We start from the raw sequence: 11,483 nt of genomic DNA, 5'->3' as shown, positions 1-11,483 counted from the left end.
GATCTCATGTTAGGCCTTGAAATTAAATACCTTCTTTATATCCAAATATCTTGTTCAGATTTATCTCAAATTGTCTGAATTCATATATCAAATTATAAACTCAGTATCTTCACTCAGATATTTAAAATTTAACATGTCCACTAATAAACTCTGGGCATTCTTTTCCCAGACCTGCTGTAACTACAATATTTTCCATTCTTCCAGTTGCTTATTCCAAATGTCTGAGTGGCATTCTTGACTCTTCTTTTTTTCTCACGTCTATATGTCTATCCTGACATCTTTGTTTTCAGACAATATTCAGAATCAACTGCATCTTGGTATCTCCATTACAACCACTTTGCTCCACATCATCATCACATTTCACAGACATTATTTCAATTTGTCTTCTAGTCTCCCTGCTTCCACCGTTTCCTATATATTCTACAAACAGAAACAAACAAAAATGCAAACAAATAAACAAAAACAGTGTTCTTCTGAATAGTATGACCTATTATATCACTGTTCTGTTCAACTTTAAAATGTTTTTTTAGCTCAAAGTTAAGTCTTTACATTGCCCTACAAATTTCTATGTGGACTGACCCTCTCGATCTTGATAAATCTTATTTGCCATCACTCTTTCCTTCACTTATGTAGTCCCTATTAGACCAATGCTGAATTGCTCAAAGCATGCTCTCTTTCAAGTGCCTGAAACGTTTTACCCTATATACCCACATGGTTCATGCGCTCACTTCCTTAAAATGTTTGTTCAAATGTCAAATTCTCAGTGATACATTCCCTGGCCACAACTTAAAATTGCCACACATCCCTCCCACAACACTCATCATCTTCTAATATAGCATAAACACAAGCATGTGTTCAACATACATACATGCACAATACGGATAAAAGACATTTGTATATATAGATAGAAAATATGTATATTTAATTTTTTATCTGTCTGATCCTACTGAATTATAAATTCTATAACATCAGGTACTTTTTTAATTATTCTTTTGTCTACTGATGTATCGTGAACATCTAGAAAAGTACCTGGAAAGAATAACATTATAAAGGAACTTATAAGAACTTTGTTGAAGGAATGAAAAAAAAAATAATTATGTATCACAAATGGTGATGAATACTATAGTTAGGTCATCTTACATGGCTCTCATAAATAAAGAACTTAGGGCACAATATTGGAATTTAATTTTAGTTCTGCCTTCCCACACACAAGCACATAATAGAAATGTGGCCCTTGATCTTTCATGACTCTGCATTAATACATTCACCAGCTGCACAACTGTTTCTTTATGTGTATGTGTTTATGACTGTTTTCTTTTACTGCATATTCTGCAAACATATTAATGAAATATTTTATATTCTGGACCTAATAAGCCAAATGATGAAGATGAGGTTGTCATGTGGTCTAACCCTTTTGAATAAGATTCAACATGTTCTCCTCCAAAACATTGCTCTGTACAGACAAAAAATAACTCTATTTTGGATTCAGTAGCCCAGGAATTTAATGTTTTAACACTAAAACATTGATTGGCTTACATAGTCATATATATCATAGAAAGGTTGATATTTGCTTAAACTTTACATCGTCTAATTCAGAATCCCATCCAAGGTATCCTTTATTGGAAAAATAAGAAAATTGTTTGCCCCAGTCCACCATACCATGAATTCTTTCTGAGAAGATTACAAATCTGGGGATAATTTTAATTTTCATTTCTTTTTAATTGGTAGTTATCTGTGAACTTGATCTCATTTTCATTAGATTCTCTAAATGTATGTTAGAGACGAATGTGTTGCGAGGAGATAATGTACAACTTTATAAGTCCCTACAGCTATATGGATATGGCAGGCCTTATGATCTAGCATTGCTTAAAAGCTATGGTTCCTTGAATGCAAGGTTAAGCAAAGTTTAATGGAAAATATAGATTAGTGTTATTTTCATGGCTCAAAAGTTATGGTTTTTAATTATAATCATTTATACTATTGGAGAAAAATATGGTTTAATAAAAAAAACCAGGATTTTTGTTTTGTTTTTTTAATCACACATCTTCTGGGAACCTATGTTGCTTCCTGAGAGTAAAATAAGTCCTCAGAGAAATTAATGGATTCCTTTGAGCTACTAAGATACAACTTTGTAACACTGTTGAGCATTCTATTAACAGGCCAGAGGGGGAAACTGGTATATAAATACAGGGAAAGGAATTAATATGGAAGAGAATGGAAAAACAGAAGGAGCAAGTCTGAATATAAGTAAAGAAAATGTGAATGAGATATAGGACCAAGGGATTGTGATCTTTGTAACATATTTCTCTCAATCCTCTCCCTTTTTGAATCTATTTCAATCTATGCTTTTTTTTTTTTCTGTGCATTGCTTTTGACCATAATAGAACAGTACAAAATACATTTTTAAAGAAACTGGCATCAACTAAGCCATACTCTGCAAAACCCAAGCTAAAGATAAGGACAATAACATGTGGACTTTTACAAGAAATGAGCTTATGTGATTATTGTTTTCAATTCTGTAGCTGTGAATGAACAAAGAACAGAGAAACATCCATGGGCAACAGTGGTATAAACAGAAGTGATACAAAGTGGACTAGATCATACAGATGCGGCTGGAAGAAAATGAAATAAATTAAACATGAGTCCGTAGATCATGGCATGCAACAGGGAATGGAGGAATGATTTATTGAAATGTTGTGATTTGGCAAATGTTATTAAGCCACAAGTCAACATTTTGTATAAGATTATGTTGAAAGTTAAGCTGCGTCTTACTTCCTAATTTACTATAATAGAAATTCATTTTAATTAAATTTGGTTGATTCATTGACTCATTCTCCATCTATCCACTCATTCATTCATTCATTCATTCACTCATTGTTAATTAATTCAAAGCATATTCATTAAAAAGTTACTATAAGCTATGTACTTTATATGGGGACACATGAATGGAAAAGCAGAACAGTTCCTGCCATAATGCAAAGAAATAAATGAGATTATTTCAGATAGTCATAGAAGCTATGAAGAAATGAATTTTGTGTTGAGATAGAGAAATTGACAAAGATATGCCACTTTATTAGGAAAGTCTGGGAAGCTATAGGTGTTGGATTTTTCTACATCAACCTGCTGAGCCAGGACCTTTGACAAATGGTAACTGGAAATGTGCCCAAAACACAACTAAACAAAAAACAGAACACCATGAGAAAAGCAATTTAGGTCAATATTAATCTAAATGTAACAATTTTTGTTATATACCACTTGAAGCTGGATAGAGAGAATTGGCCACCTATATTGAAACTACTTGTGACAACTATACAAAATTATTTAGAACATTGACTAAAAGGTGTAAAATTAGCTTGAATGTGTTTCTTAATAGGTTTTGGTACAGTATAAACTCATAAGTTTTTACACTGCATCATATATATTAATTTCACATAGAGCCCTCATTATAAAAGAAAATGTTGGTAATTTCATTTGTTGCTTGGATTCTAACACATCCTTAATACTAGATTTTTAAATCCTAGAACTCTTTTAAAGAGGAATTTTATAAGAAGTGTAATTTCTAAAGTGTGATGACATAAAAGAGTGACATTGGAAAATTATGGGGAGGAAGGGGAAAAGGAGAGAGACATCTTCAGACTCACATGTTTTGAGTTAGTAAGGAAAATCAATTATGCAGAAGGAGAGAATTTTGAATCAAGCTTTAGTATAGTTTATAATGCAACCCAGGCATTAGCCAGACTTTTTTTTTAAATTTACATCCAAATTAGTTAGCATATAATGCAACAGTGATTTCAGAAGTAGATTTCTTAATGCCTTTTATGCATTTAGCCCATCCCCCCTCCCACAAACCCTCCAGAAACCCTCTGTTTATTCTCTGTATTTAAGAGTTTTTTATGTTTTGTCCACTCCTTGTTTTTATACTATTTTTGCTTCCCTTCCCTTATGTTCACCTGTTCTGTGAGTGAAGTCATATGATATTTGTCTTTCTCTGACTAATTTTGCTTAGCATAATACCCTCTAGTTCCACACACAGTTGCAAATGTCAACATTTCATTCTTTCTGATTGCTCCATACTTTTTTCCAGAGTGGCCGCACCAGCTTGCATTCCCACCAGCAGTGCAGAAGAGATCCTATTTCTCTGCATCCTCACCAACATCTGTTGTTGCCTGAATTGTTAATGTTAGCCATTCTGACAGGTGTGATGTGGTATCTCATTGTGGTTTTGATTTGTATTTCCCTGATGATGAGTGATGTTGAGCATTTTTTCATGTGTCGGTTGGCCATCTGGATGTCTTCCTTGGAGAAGTGTCTATTCATGTCTTTTGCCCATTTCTTCACTGGATTATTTGTTTTTGGGGTGCTGAGTTTGATAAGTTCTTTATAGATTTTGGACAAACCTTTATCTGGTATGTTGTTTGTGAATATTTTCTCCCATTCTGTAGGCTGCCTTTTAGTTTTGCTGATTGTTTCTTTCGCTGTGCAGAAGCTTTTTATTTTGATGAGGTCCCAGTAATTCATTTTTGCTTTTGTCTTCCTTATATGTGGAGATGTGTCGAGTAAGAAGTTTCCAAGATCGAAGAGGTTTTTGCCTGCTTTCTCCTCGAGTATTTTGATGGCTTCCTATCTTACATTGAGGTGTTTCATCCATTTTTACTTTATTTTTGTGTATGATGTAAGAAAGTGGTCCAGGTTCATTCTTCTACATGTCGCTGTTCAGTTTTCCCAGCACCACTTGCTGAAGAGGCTTTCTTTATTCCATTGGATATTCTTTCCCGCTTTGTCAAAGATTAGTTGGCCATATGTTTGTGGGTCCATTTCTGTGTTCTCTATTCTGTTCCATTGATCTGAATGTCTGTTTTTGTGCCAGCACCAGACTGTCTTGATGATTACAACTTTGTAATACAGCTTGAAGTCCGGGATTGTGATGCCTCCAGCTTTGGTTTCTTTTTAAAGAATCCTTTGGCTCTTCAGGGTCTTTTCTGGTTCCGTACAAATTTTAGGATTGTTTGTTCTAGCTCTGTGAAGAATGTGGTGTTATTTTGATAGGGATTTAATTGAATATGTAGATTGTTTGGGGTAGTATTGACATTTTAACAATATTTGTTCTTCCTATGCAGGTGCATGAAATATTTTTCCATTTTTTTGTGTCTTCTTCAACTTCTTTCATAAGCTTCCTGTAGTTTTCAGTGTATAGATTTTTCACCTCTTTTGTTAGATCTATTCCTCGGTATTTTATGGTTTTTTGGTGCAATTGTAAATGGGATTGATTCCTTGATTTCTCTTTCTGTTGCTTCATTATTGGTGTATAGGAATGCAACAGATTTCTGTGCATTGATTTTATATCCTGCAACTTTGCTGAATTCATGAATCAGTTCTAGCAGTTTTGTGGTGGAATATTTTGGGTTTTCCATATAGAGTATCATGTCATCTGCAAAGAGTGAAAGTTTGACCTCCTCCTGACCTATTTGGGTGCCTTTTATTTCTTTGTGTTGACTGATTGCAGAGGCTAAGACTTCCAATGCTATGTTGAATAACAGTGGTGAGAGTGGACACCCCTGTCTTGTTCCTGACTTTAGGGGGAAAGCTCTCAATTTTTCCCCATTGAGGATGACATTAGTGTTGGGTCTTTCATATATGGCTTTTATGATCTCAAGGTATGATCCTTCTGTCCCTAATTTTTTGAGGGTTTTTGTCAAGAAAGGATGCTGTATTGTGTCAAATGCTTTCTCTGCATCTATTGAGAGGATCATATAGTTCTTGTTCTTTCTTTTATTGATGTGATGAATCACACTGATTGTTTTGTGGATAATGAACCAGCCCTACATCCCGGGTATAAATCCCACTTGGTCGTGGTGAACAATTTGTTTAATGTATTGTTGGATCCAGTTGGCAAATATCTTGTTGAGGATTTTTGCATCCATGTTCATCAGGAAAATTGGTCTATAGTTCTCCTTTTTAGTGGGGTCTCTGTCTGGTTTTGGAATTAAGGTAATGCTGGGTTCATAGAAAGAGTTTAGAAGTTTTCCTTCCATTTCTGTTTTTTGGAACAGCTTCAAGAGAATAGGTGTTAAATCTTCCTTAAATGTTTGGTAGAATTCCCCTGGAAAGCCATCTGGCCCTGCACTCTTGTTTTTTGGGAGATTTTTGATTACTAATTCGATTTCTTTACTAGTTATGGGTCTGTTCAAATTTTCTATTTCTTCCTGTTTCAGTTTTGGTAGTGTATATGTTTCGAGGAATTTGTCCATTTCTTCCAGATTTCCCATTTTATTGGTATATAACTGCTCATAATACTCTCTTATTATTGTTTTTATTTCTGCTGTGTTGGTTGTGATCTCTCCTCTTTCATTCTCAATTTTATTTACTTGGGTACTTTTTTTTTATCAAACTGGATAGTGGTTTATCAATTTTGTTAATTCTTTCAAGGAACCAGCTTCTGGTTTCATTGATCTGTTCTATTGTTTTTTTTTTGTTTGTTTGTTTGTTTGGCTGGTTTCGATAGCATTAATTTCTGCTCTATTCTTTATTATTTATTGTCTTCTGCTGGTTTTGGATTTTATTTGCTGTTCTTTTTCCAGCTCTTTAAGGTGTAAGGTTAGGTTATGTATCTGAGATCTTTCTTCCTTCTTTAGGAAGTCCTGGATTGCTATATACTTTCCTCTTATGACTGCCTTTGCTGCGTCCCAGAGGTTTTGGGTTGTGGTGTTATCATTTTCATTGGCTTCCATGAACTTCTTACTTTTTTTTTAACTTCTTGGTTAGCCCATTCATTCTTTAGTAGGATGTTCTTTAGTCTCCAAGTATTTGTTACCTTTCCAAATTTTTTCTTGTGGTTTATTTTGAGTTTCATAGCGTTGTGGTCTGAAAATATGCATGGTATGATCTTGATCCTTTTGTACTTGTTGATGGCTGATTTGTGTCCCTGTATGTGGTATATTCTGGAGAACGTTCCATATGCACTGGAGAAGAATGTATATTCTGCTGCTCTAGGATGAAATGTTCTGAATATATTTGATAAGTCCATCTGGTCCAATGTGTCATTCAAAGCCATTGTCTCCTTGTTGATTTTTTAATTAGATAATCTGTCCATTGCTGTGAGTGTGGTGTTGAAATCCCCTACTGTTATGGTATTATTATCAATGAGTTTCTTTATGTTTGTGATTAATTGATTTTTTTTTTTTTAATTTTTTTCAACGTTTTTTATTTATTTTTGGGACAGAGAGAGACAGACAGAGCACGAACGGGGGAGGGGCAGAGAGAGGGAGACACAGAATCGGAAACAGGCTCCAGGCTCTGAGCCATCAGCCCGGAGCCCGACACGGGGCTCGAACTCATGGACCGCGAACTCACAGACCGCGAGATCGTGACCTGGCTGAAGTCGGACGCTTAACCGACTGCGCCACCCAGGCGCCCCTGTGATTAATTGATTTATGCATTTGGGTGCTTTCACATTTGGCACATAAATGTTTACAATTGTTAGGTCTTCATGGTGAATAGACCCCTTAATTATGATATAATGCCCTTCTGCATCTCTTGATACAGTCTTTATTTTAAAGTCTAGATTGTCTGATATAAGTATGGCTACTCTGGCTTTCTTTTGTTGATCATTATCATGAAAGATGGTTCTCCATCCCCTTACTTTCAATCTGAAGGTGTCTTTAGGTCTAAAGTGAGTCTCTTGTAAACAGAATACAGATGGATCTTGTTTTCTTATACATTCTGTTACCCTATGTCTTTTGATTGGAGCAGTGAGTCCAATGATGGTTAGAGTGAGTACTGAAAGATATGAATTTATTACCATTATGTTACTTGAAGAGTTCGAGTTTCTGGTGGTGTTCTCTGGTCTTTCTAGTCTTTGTTGCTTTTGGTATTTATTTATTTATTTATTTATTTAGTCTTTTCTCCCCTCAGAGAGTCCCCCTTAAAATTTCTTGCAGGGCTGGTTTATTGGTCAAGAACTCCTTTGATTTTTATTTGTCTGGGAACCTTTTAATCTCTCCTTCTATTTTGAATGACAGGCTTGCTGGATAAAAAATTCTTGGTTGCATATTTTTCTGATTCAGCATATTGTATATATCCTGCCACTCCTTTCTGGCCTGCCAAGTTTCTCTGGATAAGTCTGCTCTGAACCTGATCTGTCTTCCCTTATAGGGTAAGGACTTTTTTTTCCCTTGCTGCTTTCATGATTCTTTCCTTGCTTGAGTATTTTGTGAATTTGACTATGATATGCCTTGCTGATGGTTGGTTTTTGTTGAATCTAATGGGGGTTCTCTGTGCTTCCTGGATTTTGATGCCTGTGTCTTTCCCCAGGTTAGGAAAGTTTTCTGCTATGATTTGCTCACATATCCCTTCTACCCCTATTTCTCTCTCTTCCTCTTCTGGGACCCCTGTGATTCTGATGTTGTTCCTTTTTAATGAGTCACTGATTTCTCTAATTCTTAAATCGTGCTCTTTTGCCTTAGTCTCCCTCTTTTTTTTTGTTTCATTATTCTCCGTAAGTTTGTCCTCTTTATCACTGATTTCCTGTTCTGCCTCATCCATCCTTGCCACCATGGCATCCATTCGAGTTTGAAGCTCAGTTATAACTTTTTATTTCATCCTGACTAGCTTTTACTTCTTTAATCCACAGAAAGAGATTCTAATCTATTTTCGACTCCAGCTAGTATTCTTATTACCGTGATTCTAAACTGTTTCAGACATCTTGCTTGTATCTGTGTTAATTAAGTCCCTGGCTGTCGTTTCTTCCTGCTATTTCTCTTGGGGTGAATTCCTTCATTTCATCATTTTGAAAGGAGAAAACGAATTAATGAGGTAAAAAAAATGAAAATTAAAAAAATATTAAGATTAAAAAATTAAAAACAAACACACAAAATAATCAAATGATGCTAGATCCTAGGTGTGTTTTGGTCTGGGTGTTGAAAGATTAGTGATAGATTAGTGAAAAAAGGGCATGATAGATTAGTGAAAAAAGGGGAAAGAAAAAAAAAGGAAATCATTTGAAAATTTGAAAAAATGAAAAATGAATACACTGAAGTAGAATAAAATGAAATGATGTAAGTAAAATACAATTTGAGAAAATTTACACAAAAGTAAAAAAATATAGTAGAAAAAATTAAAGAAAATATTTTTAAGAAAAATTGAAAATAAAAATAAAGTTTTTCTTTCTGTATTCTAGAAAAAGAAAAGAAATGAAAAAAGAGAAAAAGAAAAAAAATTTGAATAGATGGACCTGCGAACAGACTGAAATATGACAGAAATTACTTCGTTTTCCCCTAGATGTCAGACTATGAAGTGCTTGATAGTCCATAAACTAAGCAAGAGGAGAGACTCATGTTCCTGAAGAGTGAGACTGGCCCAGTTACACAGGGCTTAGTGTAATGGCGTCACCCAGCTATGCAGTCTCTAGAATCGGAACTCTCTTCTCCCTGATCAGCAATCATGCACCCGTCCTTTGTCTTCACCTTATGTCCACTCCCTGCTTTTACATGGTCTGTGACCAAGCTCCAGGCAGCACCTTACTCTAGAGTTTTATCTCAGATATGGCTGTTTTTTCTGACCCCTTATTTCTGAGGAACTGCGGCATTGACCCATTCTGCCCTCTGGGGAGGGTCTCACTGAGCAATGGCCAGGTGCTGGCCGCACCCAGGTATGTTCGTGGGATCATGCTGCTGCCAACACCCAGAGACTGCAGCTGGATGCCAGGCCGCCCCAGAAAAAGTTCACATGATCCTGTAGCAGCGGTGTTTCAGGGATATGGAAAATCACAACACACATCTGGCACCAGGCTTCACCCCCAGCAACCTTGTTCCAGCACCAGTGAATATGGTTGTTCTCCCCAGGTCCTCTGGGGCCTTTGACTTTGGGGGATCCACACAGCCTTTACCAGGTGTCCTCCCAGCAGGGGTACCGCCTCCTCCGTGTGGCCTAAAGACCCTGGACTTCACTGTGCTTCTGGGGATTCGCCCTTCTCACCAGTGCTCCACCAGGTAACGAGCTGCGGAGTTTCAGACTCTGCACTTCCCTCTTTATAGAGTCTTAATGGATTTTAAACCTTCTTTCTCCTTTTTCCCTTTTTAGTTCAGTCCCTGAACCTGTTTCCACTCTTCCACTTTCTCTCCAGCTGCTTTGAGGTGGGGGCTGCTTTTCCCGTACTCTCCCCTCGTCTCCATCCTCTCTCCACATGCAAAAGTGGCTCCCTGCCCTCCACGGCTTCTCTCTCCCCCAGTTCACCTCACTGCGTCGCGTACTTGCTGAATTCTGTGGTTCAGGCTGTGCAGATTGTTGTGTTAATCCCCAGATCAGTTTTCTAGGTGTGCAGGATGGTTTAGTGTTGATATGGCTGTATTTCATGGACATGAAAAAACTTCCATGCTGTTCGGCCAGCTTGGCTCCTCCCCAGACTTTTAAGAAAAATGAGTCTACCTTTCCTAGTGCACAGTTTCTAAGTCTTCCCAGCTTAATTTATTATTAATGTCGTTATTAACAACTATTTAGCCTTCCCTTTCTTTTAATATCCAGGTTAAGAATCACTTTGCCCAAACACGTTCTTTAAAGGCGACCTATTTTTGTCTTGTCCTTTTCATAGCTGTCGTTCCCATTTTAATTCATGTAGGTGATACCATTTGCTCTCTGATTTCTAAACTTACTGTGTCTTTGGATTACTTACTGTAAATCTGTATTAAAGCCCCAGGTATTTACTGTTGTTTGTGGCAAAAATTCTGTTAATGTTACTGATGGTTTTGATGATGAAATCCCATCAGTGTGTGTTAAACTATGACCAAGAGTGCAAACAAGATGGATAGTACTCCATGCGTCTATAGTGTATACTATTGAGATAAGCGATGAGTTCTTGACACTCATTCTTTAGGATTTATTTATTAGGATGAGTGAGCCCTTGTTTGCCTTTCACAGGAGTAGAAAGAATGAGAGAAGGAACTGGTTGTGGAAAGTTTGACTTGCTACAGATAGTTATTGGCTGAATTAGACAAGTATTGGTAAAGAAGATACAGGGGCGCCTGGGTGGCGCAGTCGGTTAAGCATCCGACTTCAGCCAGGTCACGATCTCGCGGTCCGTGAGTTCGAGCCCCGCGTCAGGCTCTGGGCTGATGGCTCGGAGCCTGGAGCCTGTTTCCGATTCTGTGTCTCCCTCTCTCTCTGCCCCTCCCCCGTTCATGCTCTGTCTCTCTCTGTCCCAAAAATAAATAAAAAACGTTGAAAAAAAAAATTTAAAAAAAAAAAAAAAAAAAAAGAAGATACAGAGATGCAGGAATGTATTTTTCCTTCTTACAACATTTTTACACATTTTTACATTTAAAAAAATTGAAAACATTTGGAACATTTGGGTGTATTTTGAGTGATGGCTATTGCTATGGATTGAGCAACAGATGGTCAGACTAGGATGAGGCATCTATATGCCAGAGGAGCTGGTTTGTGATAAGATCAAATTTCTAACTAAAAAAGAGGAAGTGAATAAAAATGCAGTC

General features: G+C 36.7%; 1 long non-coding RNA gene across 1 annotated transcript in view; it reads left to right on the top strand.

Annotated features, from left to right (window-relative positions):
* LOC132682011 (uncharacterized) overlaps positions 1-11,483 on the top strand; it is a 174,171-nt gene that overhangs the window by 47,002 nt on the left and 115,686 nt on the right. Inside the window, exon 3 of the long non-coding RNA XR_009611400.3 lies at positions 9,176-9,986. This is a non-coding gene — a long non-coding RNA (uncharacterized LOC132682011). The remainder of the gene's footprint in view (positions 1-9,175; positions 9,987-11,483) is intronic.

This window comes from Panthera onca, chromosome A1, assembly GCF_046562875.1.
Source record: "Panthera onca isolate mPanOnc1 chromosome A1, mPanOnc1 haplotype 2, whole genome shotgun sequence".
NCBI classification, from domain to species: domain Eukaryota; kingdom Metazoa; phylum Chordata; class Mammalia; order Carnivora; family Felidae; genus Panthera; species Panthera onca.
Note: the sequence above shows the minus strand (reverse complement) of the source record. Positions and strands in the feature narration are given on the sequence as shown.